The sequence below is a fragment of the Megachile rotundata genome, chromosome 3 (genome assembly GCF_050947335.1).
Source record: "Megachile rotundata isolate GNS110a chromosome 3, iyMegRotu1, whole genome shotgun sequence".
In the NCBI taxonomy this organism is placed as follows: Eukaryota; Metazoa; Arthropoda; class Insecta; order Hymenoptera; family Megachilidae; genus Megachile; species Megachile rotundata.
In genome coordinates this window covers 4,860,938-4,880,998 of record NC_134985.1, presented here as the reverse complement: position 1 = coordinate 4,880,998, position 20,061 = coordinate 4,860,938, and the positions used below count along the sequence as shown (strand labels likewise).

The 20,061-nt window shown below is 36.6% G+C and overlaps 1 long non-coding RNA gene across 2 annotated transcripts; it reads left to right on the top strand.

The window, feature by feature from the left end:
* The first annotated feature begins 454 nt into the window (after positions 1-454).
* Positions 455-7,535, top strand: LOC105661974 (uncharacterized). Of its 2 annotated transcripts, XR_013037586.1 has the most exons (4): positions 711-766; positions 3,339-3,381; positions 3,455-3,668; positions 6,927-7,535. It is a non-coding gene; the product is annotated as an uncharacterized LOC105661974 (long non-coding RNA). The 2 variants fall into 2 exon arrangements; XR_001095319.2 differs by having other exon boundaries at positions 455-766; positions 3,339-3,668.
* The last annotated feature ends 12,526 nt before the right edge of the window (positions 7,536-20,061 follow it).

Here is a 20,061-nt window from a genome sequence, read left to right as displayed (position 1 = left end):
ATATTTACATATGAAAATAAAATAAATAAAACATGTATCAAAATATATAATAATATGAAATAAAATATTTTATATGCATCTTTATTTTTGAGAAAATTGATGTGTCCAAAGAATTTATTAAAATGCTGAGATTCAGCAAATTGCCTGTCGCGATTCAATCCATATTGGCGTCGCAGAACTACGTGCATTTCAACAAGATGACAATCCTAACGGATAGGATGAGTGAGGATTCATCATCAGCATCAGTGCTGCTATGGTGGAGATCGCAACCATTGTGTTTGAAAGGCTGAGAACCGAAGGCCACAGTCAGAGTCAACGCATGTCCAATAGCCGGTGTCGTAGACGTTCGCGGACCAGACCATAGTCTATACAGGGTGTCTCACAACTCGTGTAACTCCCGGAAAGAGGTGGTAGAAGTCGTGATTCTGAACAACATTTCTCACAAGAAGAAACAAGATTTCTCTGTGCAAAAATGTGGTGTGAAGCTTCGCTTTTGAATTATTAAGCAAAAACACGGACTATTTTTGCGACGTACAAATTGTACATTTCTTAACACATTATTTGTTATATAATAAACAAATTAATTTTCTCACCGGTCAGAAGTCGTAAACAAGATAACGCGTAGTCCAGGAGACACAAATAAGATAAGCCAAAAACGGTAACGCAATTCAGAGATAAGAAAAGTATAAAAACAGAAGCAGGCAGGCACGCGTGAGATATTCGGAGATTCAGAGTCGAAGGAGACATTTGGAGCTCACGTGTTGTGGTGAGTCAAATATCGAGATCTTTCTATAACATTCTCGTAACAAGTGTAGCGGTTAAGAAATAAAGTTTTTTAAAACAAACGGAGTGATTTCCTGCGTAACAATTTAAATAAACAAAATTGGCGTTCCTGCAAAAAAGAGTATATAATTTATTATAACAAAGATACAAAAATTTGTTAGTTTAATTATGGTTGAAGATAGAGAGTAATAATTGATAAAACATTGCGGTGTCCAAATATTAATACGAGTCACTGTACATGCCTTTGATGTAATTGATCGGTACGAGAGATTTAGAGAATGTTGTTCATTGTCCATAAATCTAACATTTTAGCGTTTAAATTCTGTCGCTTTCACGTTTTATATTCTGCACCGTTGTAAACTGCTTTTTACTTACAAATATAATTACATCGCCGAAGTATTTCTTTTTTATCTTTTTTTCTTTCCCGCGATGCGTTTATGCCTCAGGTTCTGGGATAAATGCTAAACCGTCAATTTTGTTAGTCCCCTTACCCTTAAGGGGTAAGTGGTAGCCAGATCCTTAAGGAACAACGTTTCTATTCATTTAAGCAATGCAATAACAAACTGCTTGCTTTTTTCACAGTCTCACTAACTGACAAACAGAGCAGTCCCGCGACATCCGACAGCTACACACGTCAATAGCAATCGTCTGTCGCTTCACTTGAACACTCATAAACAACCTTTCGTTCAGATCTCACGCAGTCTATCCCTATCATAAAGTGCGCAAGGATGAAATAGATATAATTGTTCCGTACGATGGTACATCTGAGTGAGGATTTCGAAAGTTTATTTATAATCAGTCCGTTAGGCAGCCGTTTTTGAGTTAAAATATTTCGAGTTTTTTCTAGTTATTAATTTTACTACATGTCTTGCCATAAATTTAGAGTTTTCTCCCACTTGCAGCCACTTTACGAAAAAATGTTTAGGACAATATTAGCAGGGTATGAAGTGCACAATAGATATTAGTAAAGCAAATTTTTAAAACAGTTTGTTCTCTTGGCAAAGTCAAGGTCACCTTGGGTTTTTTAAATAGGAACATACATTTCTTTTTATTCATAGCTTTAGAGGACATCGAGACGAATTCAAAACATATATTATATGATATTTTTACTAATATATTACTCGATTTACAGAAGTGGAAATGTGAAGTAAAAGACCGGAATATTACGCGATGGAAGACGGCATACATTTTGAATATGTAATTAAAGTGTATTTTTCTTACATTCTAGTCGCGTGTTTACATACAGTAATCTCTTTGGAACCAAATAATCGTTACACTACAAAAGTCAAAAGCTAAGTACTTAACATTTCCACTTGTATAAATCGAGCAATATGTTGATAAAAATATCATGTAATATATGTTTTGAATTCGTCTTAACATAAACATTTTTTCGTAAGGTAGCTGCAAGTGGGAGAAAAATCGTGAGTAGCGTTACAGGTAACGCCCTGTATAAGAATGGAAAACAGTGTATGATAATATTAAACAATTAAAAGAAGCTATTAAGATGGATTGGGATAATTTGCCACAAAATACAATTAAAATGTTACACAAATCCTTACCAAAGCGGGTACTCGAAGTAATAGAAAATAAAGGCGGATTATTATTATTATCATATCATTATTGTTTCGAAATAAAGATAATAATAATAGACCTAGGCACTTCTGAGCCGTATTACGCCGCTGCGTACAGGCACTAATCCCTCCCGCACGGGATTAGTCCTATCGCAACGCCATCGATCGGATCGAAGGTTCAAACGATTACCGTTCCGATTTTAAAATTCAGATCCTTGTGAACCTTTAGCGAAAGCAAACGTCTAAGCAATTTTCAACCTAAATTTCAACCGCTTCTCCGAGTATTTCAACCAGTTTATATTATCGTTATAATTGTCCATTGTCCCGGGGTAAGCGCGCGTGTGAAGTGTTTAATAAATCATTTTGTGAACGTTTAAATTTATATCTTTTATTTTATTTAACAACTTCACGTGACTCTGCCTAAACATCATGTGCTCCGTATCCTCGCTAGGATAGAATTAGCGATTCGAGAATCGATCAACCGACTCGAGAAAACTCGTCGGAAAAGGTGATCACGAAACAATTATTAACTTTGTATTAATTGCAATGTAACTTTCTTTTTTTATGAAAATATATGTATAAATTTTGTGAATGTGCTATCATTTCGCCGGCACTATTTGTATATTTCTTCTGCTTGCTCAAAAACCTAGCAAGGTCAACCATATTTACTAAGAAGTTCCTTCTCTCTGCCATGTAACAATTATAATGGTATGTATTACATTAAAAAATTCTAAGTAGTTTTCAAGAAATTAAAGATAGCACACATGTGCTATCCCTTTTTGTCCAAGGGTGTATATTATTTACTTCTTGTAATACGGGAAAATGTTGTTGCCACATACTCCGCTCTGTTGCAGTACATTTTATTAGGAATCCCTTTCTTGATCTGTTTAGTAAATGAAGGAATCGACAGTGGAAAGAAATTGAGGAGTGCAAAGGAGTAATATTATTAAAAGTTATTAATGTACATATTATTTTTGTTTATAGGAGGCTATTAGTGGAAGCAATTTTTTTTTTATTTGTTACTTATGTAAGTAAAGTTATCGCAAAAAAACTAGATCTACAAATACTTTTTGGACCTACTGTAAGTTCTATACTGATAGCAAAGGTTCGGCAAGAGCGCTCACTTCGTGCTGGGTGTCACCAGGAGACTGCTAAAGATGCGGATTTCGATTGACGGTTCGGCGTATTTAGTTTTTGTCTGAACATACTGTACGCCTTCTTCTAAGGCGAAGCAAGTTCGGACAAGATATTGTGTAGTGCCAGTCAAAACGTGTTACGAAGAAAGCGAGGGTGCCGAAGCCATCAGAAATATAAGTAAATATATAGTAACCATTCCATATACGTAAATATGTCCTTTACCCCCATTTCTTATTTTTTCGTTGTCAAACTTTTACCAATAGATTTTTTGCACTTTCCAATTAAAATGAGACCAAACACGATATAATGTGGACTATATTTATTTGTTTAATTGACGATAAAAGTTTTTAACATAGAGGAGGGTAGCGAGTGAAAAAAAAACGTCATGATCGTAGCAGTCGGCAATGATCAAAAGTCTGTTCAATTCGTTACAATGTGAATGTGTTGCTAACTTTTTTATTTGTCATCCAATTTTTATACAACTTTCTCCATCATATTCGTCACATTTTCCTGGTTAAAATTACACCAAACACAACGTAATTCGATTTATATTTACTTACAATATCTTGTGACGAATACGTCACGCAGTCGCACACCGTCAACCGCGCTCCGTCAGCCGCGCACCGCGAGGTGGGGACCCCCCCACCGAAATCCGATACTACCTGGATAGCGGTCGATCAAAGGATAGATGAGTTGGCTCGGGGCTGCGGCCCCGACAGGACCTCTTCGGAGGTCCTCTTCGAGGTACTAAAGCTTCCTAGTCTGCGGATAGCCCCAGGCTGGGCGAGCTGGAGGCCGGCGTCGCGTCGGTGCGACGGATAGACCTTGCATCGGAGTTGGTCGCGCCAACCCTCGGCGGCAACATACCGACCGTGGAACGATGGACAGCCCTCGCTCCGCGGCTGGCAGGGACCCGAGCGAACTATCAACCGGCTTCTCTACCCTGTGGATAGCCTCAGGGAAGGTAAGCCGTGGGCAAGCACCCCGTCGATGGATAGCCCTCGCCGCGGAGCCCGCCAGATCGTCGGGTGTGCACAGTAGGATGGCCTTTATTTTTCGACTTCCGATTTTTTTTTTCTCACACCCTAAACTATTGACACTTGATGAACAAATGATAATGTCAAAGTTTCAGCATGATTGGATAACAGGAATCCGTGCCGCAATCGAGCTGGAATTTTGAAATTTGCACGATTTCAGGTTATCGTCGAATATGTTAGTGGCCTTTTATTTTACAAATATCAGTGAATATTTTATAATGAAAATATAATTTTTTATACATATAATTTTAGTGTTGGTGTACAATTTTCAAAAATATACTGAAAATTACTCAATTTTACCGCTAACGTTAGTATGAATCTCATTCTCTAGTTGCTGAAGCGGTCATCTCGAATACGAAAATTAATCTCCTATTCAGTTAGCCATTAGAGATCTTATGTAAAATGAAGCAAATATTTCGGTATTAAAAAAACGTATAGTAAGTGATCTGCATGGTAGATTTACAAAAAGATTCCCGGCAGTTGTGAATATTACCGAGTTTTATCTGATCAAGGGATCAGGTAAGAAGTACCGTTTTTTAAAAAATTTTAAAAAGCTTGGCCTAAGATTAATTTATCAAATTTCAAAACAGGTATACAAGATTCTTATGTTTACGGAAAAAATCCAGGATGTAGAACAAAAAATAAATTTTTGCTTGTACCATTTACGACAAAAGCAGCCGAGAGATAATTACAAAGAACTTTTGAAGTTGATGATAATTTTTCTTGGTGGATCTCTTCCACGAGGAAATACTTTCCATGTTCCTGGAGCGTTTCATAATGACAGGTGGATGGCTAAAGCAATTTACGTGTTAAAAATTTATTCCGACAAGAATTTTTATTGGATAGTAACGAAATAATAGGGATAAGTGATACATGTATTCTTTTAGCTAATTTATACATTCTAGCCTGGATTAATGCACCAATTTCCGTAAGAGTGCCATTACGAGATCTAAAATTCCTACAAAATCTATACGTGTATTCTACAATTGATAATACTATTGCTAGAATAGAAATACGCAAATTTTCTAACCATTTATGGTACCTTGTATCTAAGAACGTGGCATTATCCTTTTTCGATGAAATAATACCATTGAACATAAAAAGGAAAATGATTAAGGCTCTAAAAAATGATAATACGGAACATTCAGTAAAGAAACTTGTAATACTTCCGGAAAACGTACAAAATTTTGTAAATATGAATATTGATAGCTTCATTTCTACTGAATCCAAAAAATGACTTAACAGGTACAATATACCTAAAGATTTCTTAGAGAAAAACCCTTCCTTGTGGAAAAATGATATTTCATATTAAAAAGGTTTGCACATTGCAAGAAATTTAAAAGTAGTAAATCATACCGCTGAACGCGGTGTTAAACATATATCTGAATATAATAATCTGTTGACCAATAATGAAGATAAAAAACAATACATTTTACAAGTAATTGAGAATTAGAAAAGCTTTTATCCTAATGAAAGCAAATCTACATTAACACAGAATGTGTATTAAACGCTACGTACAGTTTAATAATAGGCTAATTTATAAGACATAACTGAAATTCCATTAAAGAATATTTTGCTAATAAGTATTTAAACAAAATTCGTTTATAAGTGCTAAAACAACCGAGATTAATGGAAAATTTATCAACTTTTGTACAAATTAAGTACAGCTCCCAGTTGCCCAACCGTTACATTCTCCGGTAACTTAAAAGCTACGTTACATTTGTGTGTACATATATTGTATGTAAATATGTAAATATGTATGTGTTGTAATTGTATGTAAGTGCTAGCATTACACTTGTAAAAAATTATATTTTCACTATAAAATATTCACTGATACTTTTAAAATAAAAGATCACTAACATATTCGACGATAACCTGAAATCGTACAAGTTTCAAAACTTCAACTCGATTGCGGCACGGGTTCCTGTTATCCAATCATGCTGAAACTTTGACATAATCATTTTTTCATCAAGTGTCACTATTTTAGGGGTTAAGATGATGAAAAAATCGAAGAAAAAAATCGAGCTCTATAACTAAGGGCCACCCTAGTGCACAGCTAACTCCAGGAACAAATCTGGGTCATTAATAAGAGAAAGACTAGGCTAAAAGTGGCCATTATCCCGGTGTTATTTATTCTCCTACCCTCCTCCTCCTCTCGGACGCGAGTAGACCTAAGATTCGACCGTAGTTGTAAGCACTGCGAACGTGGCGAAGACGTTCCCCCGACCGTACCGAGAACGTTGCGAAGACGTTCTCCTAACTGTACCGCGAACGCCGCGCCGGACGTCCCTCCGACCGTAGCATGTAAGATAGTATGTAAGACAAGATGTTAGAATACCCACAATACTGCGCCACCACCGTCACCGTATTAATCGTGTACCACCGTTATGTATTGTAGAAAGCCACAACAGTGAAGCGAACCGCCACCGCGTCCGAGGCCCCGGCGGATACGCGCAAATAAAAAGGTTTAGTTATAGTAAGCCAAGGGTTGTTCTTTACCCCCATATCAGTCCCCTTCATTCCGCGATCGGCCCCCTCGCAACGACCCTGGTTCGCTGAAGCGTCCGGCACCAGGGGGCCCGCGAGTCGCGTACGCCGCCGTGTCGCTTAGCAATGCGGCAGGTGGAGAACAACAACGTTACAATCTTATTGGAGTAAAGTCATTGATGTACGCGTAACATTTAAAATTACAAATAAATATGTCCCGAATTACATCGTTTTTTGTTTCATTTTATTCACGAAAATGTCACAAATATGTTGGTAAAAGTTTTATAAAAAAAAAAATCAAAAAGTTTTATTCTTGCATTAGGATTGTTCCACCGATATGTTACTGTTTGTTTACGTTCGGTCTTCTTTGCTCGAAATGTAATGCCTTCATAATACATGCAAACAACGATCGTGTTATTTTTCTGTTTGCCCTTTTCTACGTTCGACAAACCATTAATCAATGTAGGATCTATATGATATACGCAAAACTATAGGTCCGAAAGATTTGTTCATATAAAATGATTACTGTACATACATTCTGATTAAATATTATAGTTACAAAGTGCAAAAGCTGAAAGTAGTATACAACTTAAAGTATAGCTATAGCAAAATATAAATCTAATAAATATGACATAACGCGATCGAATACATAGCAAAGTATTGCAAATCTAAAACAGTATGCGATAACTTACACGAGTCGTGAGAGAAAAGAGAATCTCGGACGGCCGGAGTTTGTAAGGGCTTTGGAGCCACGATGCGACGATCTGTGCTGTCAAAGATCCGAGCGCTTTAATTTGATTAGGATGATGCCTCTGACAGCAAGATTTACTCGATTCCCCGCGGAGTTTATGTATCATCAATGTTCCACAGAAACGTTAGTCTGACCCGGTCAGCGATAAAAGGTTTACATAGAGAAGTGTAACTACGGATCCAGGTCCAGATGATGCTGGACTCCGCACTGTGACCGTGACAAGTAAGTTGAGTTCCTGCTTGATTAGTACCAACAGCTTAGCGAAAAGCGCGGCCCCACGTAATTACAGCCGTGAAATGCTGATCGTCTTAATGGGGGTCACCTTGGTGTTAACAACATGGTTTTGCCAACTCGACATTCAGTCACTGTGAGATACACGGCAGCTGTATAAGCACGTTGAGGCGCGTTGCAGAATTCATGCAGTTCGTGGGTATGCCCAGAAGAGTATTGTGTCCTCGATAAGGAGATCATCTCATCTTACGCCAAGCATCCATAGAACCTGTGTTAGAATTTTCGCAAAGATTAAAACTGAAGCGGCTCATTCGTGGGAATTAAAAAGACTTGAAGCGTCAGAGTATCATCCTGCAGACTTTATTTGATCCTCAAGTATTCAGCCCCTCCAATTCCGTGGCGGGCATCCGTGGCATCAGAATCTTAAAACTCTGGTAAATTCGAAGTGATTTTCTTTGTTATAGCTGCACCATAAACCGATGTGCCAAGTATGGAGTGGGGGCGGTCCCATAGATGATGATCGTCAGATTAAAGTTTTGTATCGTCTCATCTGAACGATGGCGCCAAAGAACGCGATGCTAACGTGCAATCGGATGGATGGACCCAAATTTGCTAATTAACCGACTTCGAAAAAGGAGGAGGTTACTCAATTCGATCAGTATTTTTTTTTTTTCTATGTGTGCCCGCCGATTACGCCTAGCTGGATGGACCGATCGGAACGAAACCTTTTGCATCTGTTAGGTTCTGACTCCCCATTGGTACCATTATCAAAAAATTTTTCATTTTTTAATTGCAAAGTATTGTTATGTTGATGTATAAAATAATTTTCAGAAAAAAAATACACCGACTTCGAAATGCACTAAAAAGTATAAAATAATTTCTATTTCCTAATGAAGTAATTTCTATTTCATTCAATCATACCATTACGTCACAGATATGAATGAAACCTATTTACTCGTTAGGTAGTATATTAAATACATTTCAACCTTTTCGGAGGCGGCGCAAAATTAAAAATACCTCAGTAAACGTTGCTGCCAATAATCAGTTGATTGTGGTATGGCGTATTGGAAATTAATAAATCCTGAGAAAGAATACGAACCATTACAGATATATCTGGTAATATACGTAAATGTAACGACTGCATCTTCATTTCGCAACGTTTCTGATATAAATGAAATTGAATCGACTTCGTTCGCGTGCGGAAGCCATGGATCTAAGAACCTATAAACGGAGCCCACGACGCGGGAATTACCAAATTTGCGGCAGATAGGCTCTATCTTTATAGAATATGCGGCGATCGAGTCTTTCCGTCGTATACTCTATGAATCTAGATAGACCATAGTTACATTCTATGCGCACTAACACCTACTTCGCGGCGTGCTGTCGAGTACTATGTATAAAAAAAAATAGCTATACAAGCTTTACCTATGTTCGGCTGTCCAAAGGTTGACATGTTCAAGAAAATCTTTTAATTTTGCGCCGCCTCCGAAAAGGTTGAAATGTATTTAATATACTACCTAACGAGTAAATAAGTTTCATTCATATCTGTTACGTAATTGTATGATTGAATGAAATAGAAATTACTTCATTAGGAAGTAGAAATTATTTTATACTTTTTAGTGCATTTCGAAGTCGGTGTATCTTTTTTCTTAAAATTATTTTATATTTCTTTAACTTATATGTCATTTCTATCAGTTATGAACGTGAGACTATTTAAGATTACTTAATAAATATACTGAAGGAAGAAGGCATGCAAATTCGAAACGGAAAGTACTTTTTTAAGGAATCTATTGGCTTTTTATATTTTTTGAAATTATGGTGCACCTCAACGAAGATTCTTAAAAATTAGTGAATATGCGCTACATGAACCTTCTTATTTCAAAATTTATTCAGAATGTTCGTACGAAATTAAATAGGAAAAATAGGCCTAAAACTGGAATTTCGATTTCAACCTTTTATTAATTCCACGCATAAGATAGAAGGTTAGACCCTTTATAAGTAATAATAATTGCGCAATTAATCCTGAAAAGTGACTGAAGATAAGGAAGAATATCTAACATTAGAGCCATTTTCAATTCGCTAGCTAGTTTCAGCTTCAGCCATTTTATTAATTTCTTTGATTTAAACTATGACTCTAAAAAGACTGACTTGTACGTTTCAGTAATATCCGATCATTGTCATTTCCTTTTTTGTCCCAAAGCGCTCAGCATAAGCGAGAAAAAGCAATGTAGATAATTTTGAAAATATAAATTCGATAAAATAATAAATATTAAGCTCGTTGAACTTTTTGAGAAAAATAAAGAACCGTAGTTTATTTATTTCTAATAAAATGTTGCAGATAACACTTATTAAAAAACGTATTTAACACTATATTTTCGAGGTGATATGAAGAGCAGTTCATTATTTCTCAGAAATATAAAGGTTGGAACTTCGTATGGTATTACATAGAAAAAATTGACATTTCTTTTTTGTAGAGAACTTCGTAAGTTATAAATTTCACAGTAACAACTTTCGCTGCATGGCTAATCAATAACTTTCCTTAAATTTGACCGCCTATGAAAGTATTGACAGAAGTTTCAACACTGTGAACTGGTAATGTAGTTCTTAAAACAGCGAAGTAAAAATCTACTTAAATATATCAACTTGGTTGCATTATTAGTTTAGCTAGAACCATCTAGCTGTGAAAGTTTCGAAATTTGCTATTCTTTTTTCGGTACACCATATTTCAACCAAAAATCTTTGAAGAATGCGCGGTGCGTTAGTTAATTCGAATGGCATTTTTAAATATTCATATCGTCTCAGAGGAATTATGAAAGCCGTAAATTTAATCGAAGTCTTGGTGAATGGTACATAGTGAATACCATTCGTCAAGTCCAATTTTGTAGAAACCGTTATATCGCAAAACAGATCTAGATAATCGTCAATAATTTGAACTAGAAAATTTTATAGAATAGTCATTTTATTAATTTCAGGGTAATCTATACATAACCGCATTTTTCCATTTTTCTTTCGCGTTAAAACAGTAGGGCCCGCGAATGGTTAATTACTGGACCTAATACTATTTTGTTTCAACAAGTTATCTAAAATAGTTCTTAATTTCTCCTTGTCGGCAAACAATAATCGGCGCGTTAATTAATGCGTTGTTGGGGTTGTCGATGACGTCACTCGGTGTCCGCAGAGATCTTGTCAGCTAGTAGGTTGAATTTTGCGGACAATCCTTAATCTGATGTGACATTCCGCATTTGAAACAACTACCACGCTCTCTGGCTGGTTTGCTACAAAGCGTCTCTAACTACCTTCACAGAAATCGATTTTTTTTAAAACACTATGAATCCAATCGCTCCTTATATCATCTCGCAGAATTAGATTTCTAAAAGTTTTTATTAGATTTTCTACCGCTGCAAGACGTTGCATACGCGTTGATCCCAGAGGCGCATGTCGGGGACCCTGTCGATCAACATTCCATTAGCCATCGTAACGTTGTCAAAAAAATAATCACAGAATTACAATCATTTTTCCCATTTCTTCTAACAGCAATGGTGTTGACAAGTACAGAGAAATATCATCAACTGCGCTTATGAGAAGGAAAAAGGATATAAATTTTAAAAAAGATCATATATATCTACACAGTATACGGTTATGTATTAAAATTCAAACATCAACTTATTTAACTAAAATTTATTCAATGAGATAGAGCGAGATTACATTTATAGTGTTCCAACCGTTGGAACACGGTACGTGAGGATTCCGCTTGAAGAGTTTATGATAGGTCCACGACAAAGGCTATTTTTGAGAAGGACGTTTTCCTTATTTCCTGCAATATTCATTTACCTTTTTTCGTACAATAGCTTTTGTAATGTCCGAAGAATCAAGCCGTTGGTCGTTAACAATAAGGTTTATTCAAAAGACATTAATCAGAGTGCTTTTTCACCTTATTACCTGCTACGGGTTTTTCCCAAATCGCGGAATCCCTCGTGCGTCACCCCTTGGTCGCGGCTACTTCCAGGGGTGACCATTTCTTGTACGAGGGAGGTAACCATTTTTTACGAGGGCGGTCACCTCTCAAAAATCACAACCAATAAGAAAACACACCCCTTTCGAAATTACCGATTCCGAGGTAATGTCGATAGTTATTTTTGCGGAAAACGACAGAACACGCTAATCAGTGTACATCGAGAATTCAGTAACATTACGAACAACACATATCTAACTCGCGAACCGAACTCGTATTTCTCGAACTTGTATTTCGAACAGAATAAACACTTAAAAACACGAACGAATCAAATAATATCACGAACAACGAACGTTATAACACGAACCTTAATCGAATCATCACATTACGAATTATCACTTAAAACCAGGCTCAGAGCTCGTTAAATCGTGACTGGGTCAGAATAGTATCGGGTGATCAAATCTACGCTGTTTACGCAACAACACTCTCAACACATCATAGCTTTAAATTTTTAGTTTTCGTTTTGTCCTCGATGGCCAATTCCTGTCATAAATTCGGTAATTCTGAAGGGTCATTTCGACTGTACATGTTCCGAGTTGCTCGGAATATAATTAGCTTAAAATTTATGGGTATTCTTTCAAATCCAAAAACGCTTCATTCTTACAGTTTTGAACGGATCTGTAAGATCACATGAACGTCTCCACAACTTGACGTTCTTAACTATTGACAATAGCCTCCTAACAGGCCAAAAAAGCACATCTTTCTAAATGCCAATATATCTTTCCTTAAATAAGTTTATTTCCATGGTCCTAAACTGTGCACCCCTGCGGTGTGCAATATTTACGGAAATCCTTGCGTACTCGGCGGGCCAGGCACTCTGACTCGGTCATTCAGCAGTCTCGCAATGTGTCCCATTATTTAGTTCTTTTGAAGGACCCAAATCACTTAACTGTCTGGGTCACCTTATTAACGATACGTTATTTACAACCCTGGAGTGAAGGCTAAAAACCTTACAATCTCATTCGCTGAACCATCTCACCAATCAGTATTTTTTACAAATAACAATCTGTCCTGATTCGTCCTTTTTGGTAACGCCTTCACGTCCTGAACTTCCTCCACTGCTTTCTTTTCTGGTTTTTTAGAAGCGACTAAGTTAGTCTTAGATTAGCTTCGTTAGAATATACTCACTTTGGTCAGTCTTAAACTACCTTCGATGAAACATACTTACTTTCACAAACCAACATATAACAATCATTACTACTAGTGGGATGATGATCTACATCCTTCATTGACCTGGGCACACCAGTGTGGAGGACTCTGAGCCACTCTATAAATTCTACTTTACAACAATGATTCTACATATAATTCCACTACCGTAACAAGTTGTGGAAACGCCATGGGTCGACGAAGATTTACAACCTTCGAAAACAGCTATAAATAGTTAATATTTTGCCCATCGCGCGAACAGTACATTCGTTACGGTACTTCACGGCCATCAGTCGTGAGACCCAGAGGAAAAACCCCGGCGCGGCGTTGCCGGACTTGCAAATTTCTCACGTACGCTCTGGTATCGTCATATCCTCCAAAATAAACGCGCTAATGGCGTAACGAAAGGATGGGAGAAAGTCAAGGGACATGTTGATTGGAAAATCAAAAATCGAACGATGACCAATCAACGTATTTCTGAAACTTTCGCCAGGACTCCTTAGCTCGCACGATCGAGAGCTAAGCACAGTTCAAAATCGAACGTCGACCAGATCAAAATCGAATATCTATTTGAGCATCACGGGAATCTTTCGAACCGAACCTTAATAGTTTTTTTTTTTCGCAAAAACCATTATTTCGAGACATCGATAATCGTACAACACTTAGCTGCCCTTTATCGGTCGAAAGGGGGCTAATTTTTTAAGTACTGCTCCAAAGTTAATTAGGCAGAGCAGCGCATCGCGAAAAGTCGTAGTCGAACGAGTCGCAAGATTTATAACCTCGTGGCGGAAAATCCGGGCGATCAATCGCGACGCGAGTAACCTTGTACGAACGGCCACATGTAGTAACACCTAGATTGCAATTAAAAGATACTGGGTCTGATTTAATCAAAATAAATTTATTGCAGACATTTATACAACTGGTCAGTCTTCTTCGAAGTAACACTCTCCCGGTCTTATTCCTGGTGTACCGTTATTATAGCGAGCCTGTCAGACCGCATAAACCTGCTGGAAATTTTCAACCGGGATACTGGTTAACCTACGTGACATTATTTTAGTCTTATAATTACGTACAGGTTCGCACCGTTTAAAGATCGAGAATTATGAGACAATATCTCGGACTTTGTGTAAAGAACATTTAGCAGTTAGCACACATTTATTAGAAATAAGCGCTACACTTAATAATAAGGTGAAATCGCTATGTTTAATTATTCATTCATGACATCATTTAACTAACTGGCTTAAAACTGTTAAGTAATAACCGAAGTTTACGACTAATTAATCATCCATTAATCAGAATTTCAGTTCTTGAAATAACGGGTTCAAACAGTTACATATTCTGCTCTAGTTAAAAAACTATCAAATAAATAATAATTTTTGAACTCGAATGGAATAATTTACATTTTCGAAACATTACAAAATGATTGTAATGTTTTATGGCACTTTACATTCAATTACTTTGCTTTCAAAACAATTGTCCGCTCATTATTAATTTGTTAAAAGAGAAATAAATACATTTAAAAAGTAGGAATTAAGGTAGTAATCATCACTGTTCTCTTCAAAAAGAATTGAAGAAATTAAAAAGAATTAAAGAATTAAAAAAATAATCAAATTTTAAAGAAAATCAATAACTTAAAAATTACATTTATAGAATCTACAAATACAACCATATACAATACTTAACTTTCATAATATGTAAAATTAAATATATAGAAAATAATATATTTATTGGTATAAATAATAATGGTTTAAAGAATTGAGTAATTGTACAGAGACTGCAACGTAATTATTTCGACTTGAGACGTGAATCGTACGATACTCTCGACATTTCAACGCTAATCTTTGTTCGTTAGGAAAAAATTCACAAACTCTCTTCTTTCCTCTCACTGCATTCCTCCAAAAACATCAACGCATCGACGTATGTCTATCATGGTCATAATATTATAATTTTACGATATATTGGAAATTAACCCTTCTTAAAATTGCGATACTACAAATAAATGCCTGGGTAGAATATAATTTGATTTCCACTCATCTTCACAATGGTACGCGGCATCTCCCATCAAGATTCGAGATAACCGATATTAAAATTTCATACGGAGTTTATATACCAAAGGAAGCTGTATTGTAGTCCATGAACTAGCCATTGTTCTCCTAGATACTTAACGCATTACAAATCAGTCATTGCAGTATTAACGCATGCAAAGGCTGGACATTTTTGTCATTCGTGTATTTGCAGTAACCTATATATGAGATTTTTCCTGATTGGCTTTCAATGTTAGAGGCCTACATACGAAAACGGGGATAGAAATAGTCGCGTACAATATTTATCGTTGCCTATTCTGGCTTTCTCAGTTTAATTGACATTCTTAGTTTTAATGTCAACAGATAACTTTTGTGTACGGTAACGAGGCAAGCCGTTCTTCGATACACCAGGTCACCAAAGTCAGCTAACCTAACCCTTCAACCTGGTTGTATACTCGTCGTCGCACAGTGGCGAAAAACGGCGAAAACGTGGACAAAAGTCAAAAAATGAAAATCGCAATTCTTGAAATCCGCTTAACGGAATTAGTTTATAAGGAATCTGTGCATACTGTTTTCACAGTTTTAATGACTTTATTAATACCATTTCGAAGATATGAGCCTCCAAAGTTGAACATTTTTTAAAGTCAATTTTTCCGGGTAAAGTTTAACATAATGCTGTTCATTATTTTTTAAATATTATGTTCATCCACTATTATCGGCTGTTTATATGATACTTTAACATTATAATTATGTAAGTTGCACAACAAAATGTTTATTTTTAACACTGATATGGAAAGACATATAAACCATAGTCATATTTAATGTTTGTGTAAGGTAAAAGTTGTGATCTTCACCTCGGTTCACCTACCAAATAGGCTTAAATGAAAGCTGGAAGTTTCCCGAACAAGAATCTGTAACGATATCTTGCGGTAATTTGCGGTTTTCTGAGTTATTCACATTTATGTTCACGCGCGCGCCCTATTATCATACGTGACAACAGCGGTTTCGGACGTTTTTCAAATACATGTATGTCGTCGCTGACCTTTGCAAAAAGTCTTGTTTTGTAGGTAAGATTTCAATATCCACACCCATATATTTATATATTACATATTAGATATTTAAACATTATTAAAAAATTTTAAAAATAAAAATTTATTTGCAATTTCTGATAAAAATGAATTTGCTAATGAAAAAAATATTATTATGATAGTTCAAGCATTCAAGTTTAAAATGCAAAAAGATTTAATTAATTTCGATAAATAGTTTCCGAAATAAAAATTCATACGTACTAGTTAACTAATCGTATTAGTTAACTAACAAATAAAAATTCGATTTTTAACACAAAAAATTAATTTGTAACACTAATATAATCATTTTATCGAAAAACATTTAAATAATTTATCTCAGAATCGAAAATATTAGTTTTGTCCACGTTTTCGCCGTTTTTCGTCACTGCGCCGCGCCGAACCGAGAGTGGAGGAATGAGTATTTTGTATGTATTGCTCTTTTCCCCCCCATTTCCCTACCACACACACACACACAACTATTGTGGGAAAAACTCGCGTCCCCGGTCGCGGGGAATCGCCACCCGGACGAGAAAAGCGCATGTTGGGTATATCCGAACATTCAACCACTGACTAACGTCGCCACAAACCACCCGTCATCTTCCACAGGGACGACCGACATTCAACCATCACCAACAGAGGGCCCCAGGATTCAGCTAACCAATCCAGATGGTCCCTAAACGACGCGGAAGTCTTTGTGGAGAGGGAACACCGCGCACCGGGAGATACGAGATGTCGTGAGAGATAGACACTCCCAAAAGTTCCGAGATTTTTTTTCAGTTGCTCTTTTCTTTTTTTCTCTTCTGCGAATTAGAAGTGCCAACTGATTCAGCAATTCCCACTGCTACTGTTGGAAAGCTCTTCCACCTCTTGGCGAGCATTTTTTTTAGTGTATTTCGCTCTCCAAGGCCATTATTTCCTTTTTGTACACGATCTTTAGGAAGGGCGTGCCTCCTATCGCTTTCTTTTTTCCATATACCGCGTCTTCCGCATCGCGTTGTGCCCATATTTTCTTTCTAAAAAGAACCCCCACACTGCGAACTCTTTTCCTAATTTGGCGGGTGCGTATCTTATCCCCGTACTATACTTTATATCGCGGGGTTCTCTTTGTGAAAAAACTTGTTTCGGCCCATACTAAAGCCTCTGTATTTCTGTTTCGAATCATTTGTGGTTCAGCTACTTTTTTTGGACCTGCCCTGATTCCCGCTCCCATTCTGAGTAGCTGCAAGAGCGACGACCACAGACGAGTGCAAAAGTATTAGTGCCCCGAAAAAGTTTCTTCTCTTATGATTTCTTGCAGCCAATAATTTTTTTAATGACCCACCATACAATTTATTCGCACCTTTCCTAAATATGAATAAGTTGTGGGGTAGAGGCTATTGAGTAAGAAGTTCTTAGGCGCATAGAAATACTTTATTATAGAACTTCGAGACACTCGTGCTTACGCCGTTACATTCGAAAAGATACTGACCTCTTGCCCGCTTTCCTACAGGCTTTCATAGCCCTTTTTTCAAGCCGGCATAGCTACAGGAAAGCCCGCGAAAAAACGGGCGGGAAAGCTAGCGTTGCGTCGCCAAAAACCGAGAAAACCCTGGCCGCACACGTGACCACCAAATGTGGGCCCGCTTGCGCTTTCATGCGTAGAAATCTCCAAGCTTATACCTACGCTTTCTCTATATTGAGTGATAGCGACGAGGCCGCTATAAAATAATTCTAAAATCGTAGAATATGTCAATCATTTTACGCCGGAAAGAAATTTCCACTTACGCATTTCGCACTTACAAGAATTTTAAAGGTGGTTTCCTTACTATGCTGTGTATTGCAGACAGTAATTACAGATTTTTGTATCTAAAAATGTATTTAGCAGTATAATACCAGGAACTCATTAATTTTAATTATAATTATAGAATAAAGAGGGTATTAGTTCAAATGCAATTTTCAGTTATAATTGACTGGTAAATATGAATGTATTGTTTGAAACCTAATCTGATCGGAAATTTAGAGAAATCAATATTTAGTGATTACTACTTTATGTAGAAGTCTGTATGTGTCAGTAACAAACGACTATTTTTAAACAATCAGATTTGTAATGCATCCAATAAGAGATTCATTTAACTTTATTATTATCAAGCGGACAAAATTTGTACGTGTGCCTTTCAAGTTCTATATTTATATAACTTTATATTATATACTCATGAGATCATTATTTTATGTAACGATTTCATACAATACTGATTTTTCCCTTTTATTGTAAATTAACTGTCTGTATATTGTGTTTCCGACTCAATTGTGGTAAGAATTAACGGTATAATTAAATGATTTAGATTCTAGCCTTCACCACCATGAAATTGACGTTATATCGTGTGTTAAGGGACCTGGCAATTATAACCGTGTCCATGGGATCACTGGTGAAATATCACACAGCCTGGTATCGTGCTAATACAATAAGTTACTAAATATAACAGTAAATTACAAATAAAAACATCACCGTGAATTGCAGGGTAAAAGGATTTATACATCGAATTAAATTCCATTGGCAAACGAATAACGACGTGATACTTCAAATTATGCAGAAACACAGCTATTTAGGAAAACAGCTGTCAAGACTTTTTGCATGTAAATAAAAATTTCAAGGTTCGTAACTTCGAAAGTACAAAAATGAATATAATATGTATTTTGCAACATTTATTTACTCAGCGGGTGTCATTATGATGTTATATCAGTTCTCACTTATTATTCTGGGTAAAATTACGCACCTCAATGAATCTCGTTGAATAAAGTATCCAGTAGAAGCGGAAATGTTTTTCGGCAAAGAGAGAAATCATATTTCTGCTACTATTGTTTACTACTTCTGGACAGTTGTATTTGGAGCTACATAAATAGGAACAGAATCATTCACGATTATGATTTACATACTTAATGTCGCCAGCTTATTTGATGTTACTAGGTAATATTATGTGGTAAATTAATCAGATTAACATAATTCACATTTAAATATATATATGTATACAGTAAATCCTCCTAAAGTGCAAAATGTCTCTTCCTGCGCCTATGTGTGCATAATATCTGAGCCTATGTTATCCTTGCTCGAGCCAGTCCAAATGTAACACGAAACTCAACGCGATTCCTTTGATATGAGATACATACCTACCTGAACCTGGCACCCGACTTTCAAAAATTTTATTTCTTTCAATTGCATCGCATTTAGCATCGTTTGTACTCGTTTGTACCACCTTTGTTTTCGTTTGTACCCTAAGGGGTGAAAAGTTACTAGGGGGTGAAAAATACCCCAGCACCCCACTTTAACATTTTTTAATTTTTTCAAAGCCATCATAAAAAGGGACGTCCGTAGAAGTTTGTACCACCCTCACTTTCGTTTATACCCCAAGGGGTGCGTTTGTACCGTGTTTTGAAAAAAATCCCCTACAGGTAACTTCGCCAATTTTGGGAATTTTTCAAATCTTCTTGGGGGTGCTGTTTCCTATTCGTCTCTAGAGGTTTGTACCACTTTTACTTTCTTTTGTACCTCAAAGGGTTCGTTTGTACCGCGTTTTGAAAAAAATCCCCTAGAGGTAACTTCATCAATTTTGGGAATTTTTCAAATCTTCTTGGGGGTGCTGTTTCCTATTCATCTCTAGAGGTTTGTACCACTTTTACTTTCGTTTGTACCTCAAAGGGTTCGTTTGTACCGCGTTTTGAAAAAAATCCCCTAGAGGTAACTTCGTCAATTTTGGGAATACTTCAAATCTTCTTGCGGGTGCTGTTTCCTAGTCGTTTGTACCCATTTGTACCACACTCACATTCGTTTGTACCCTAAG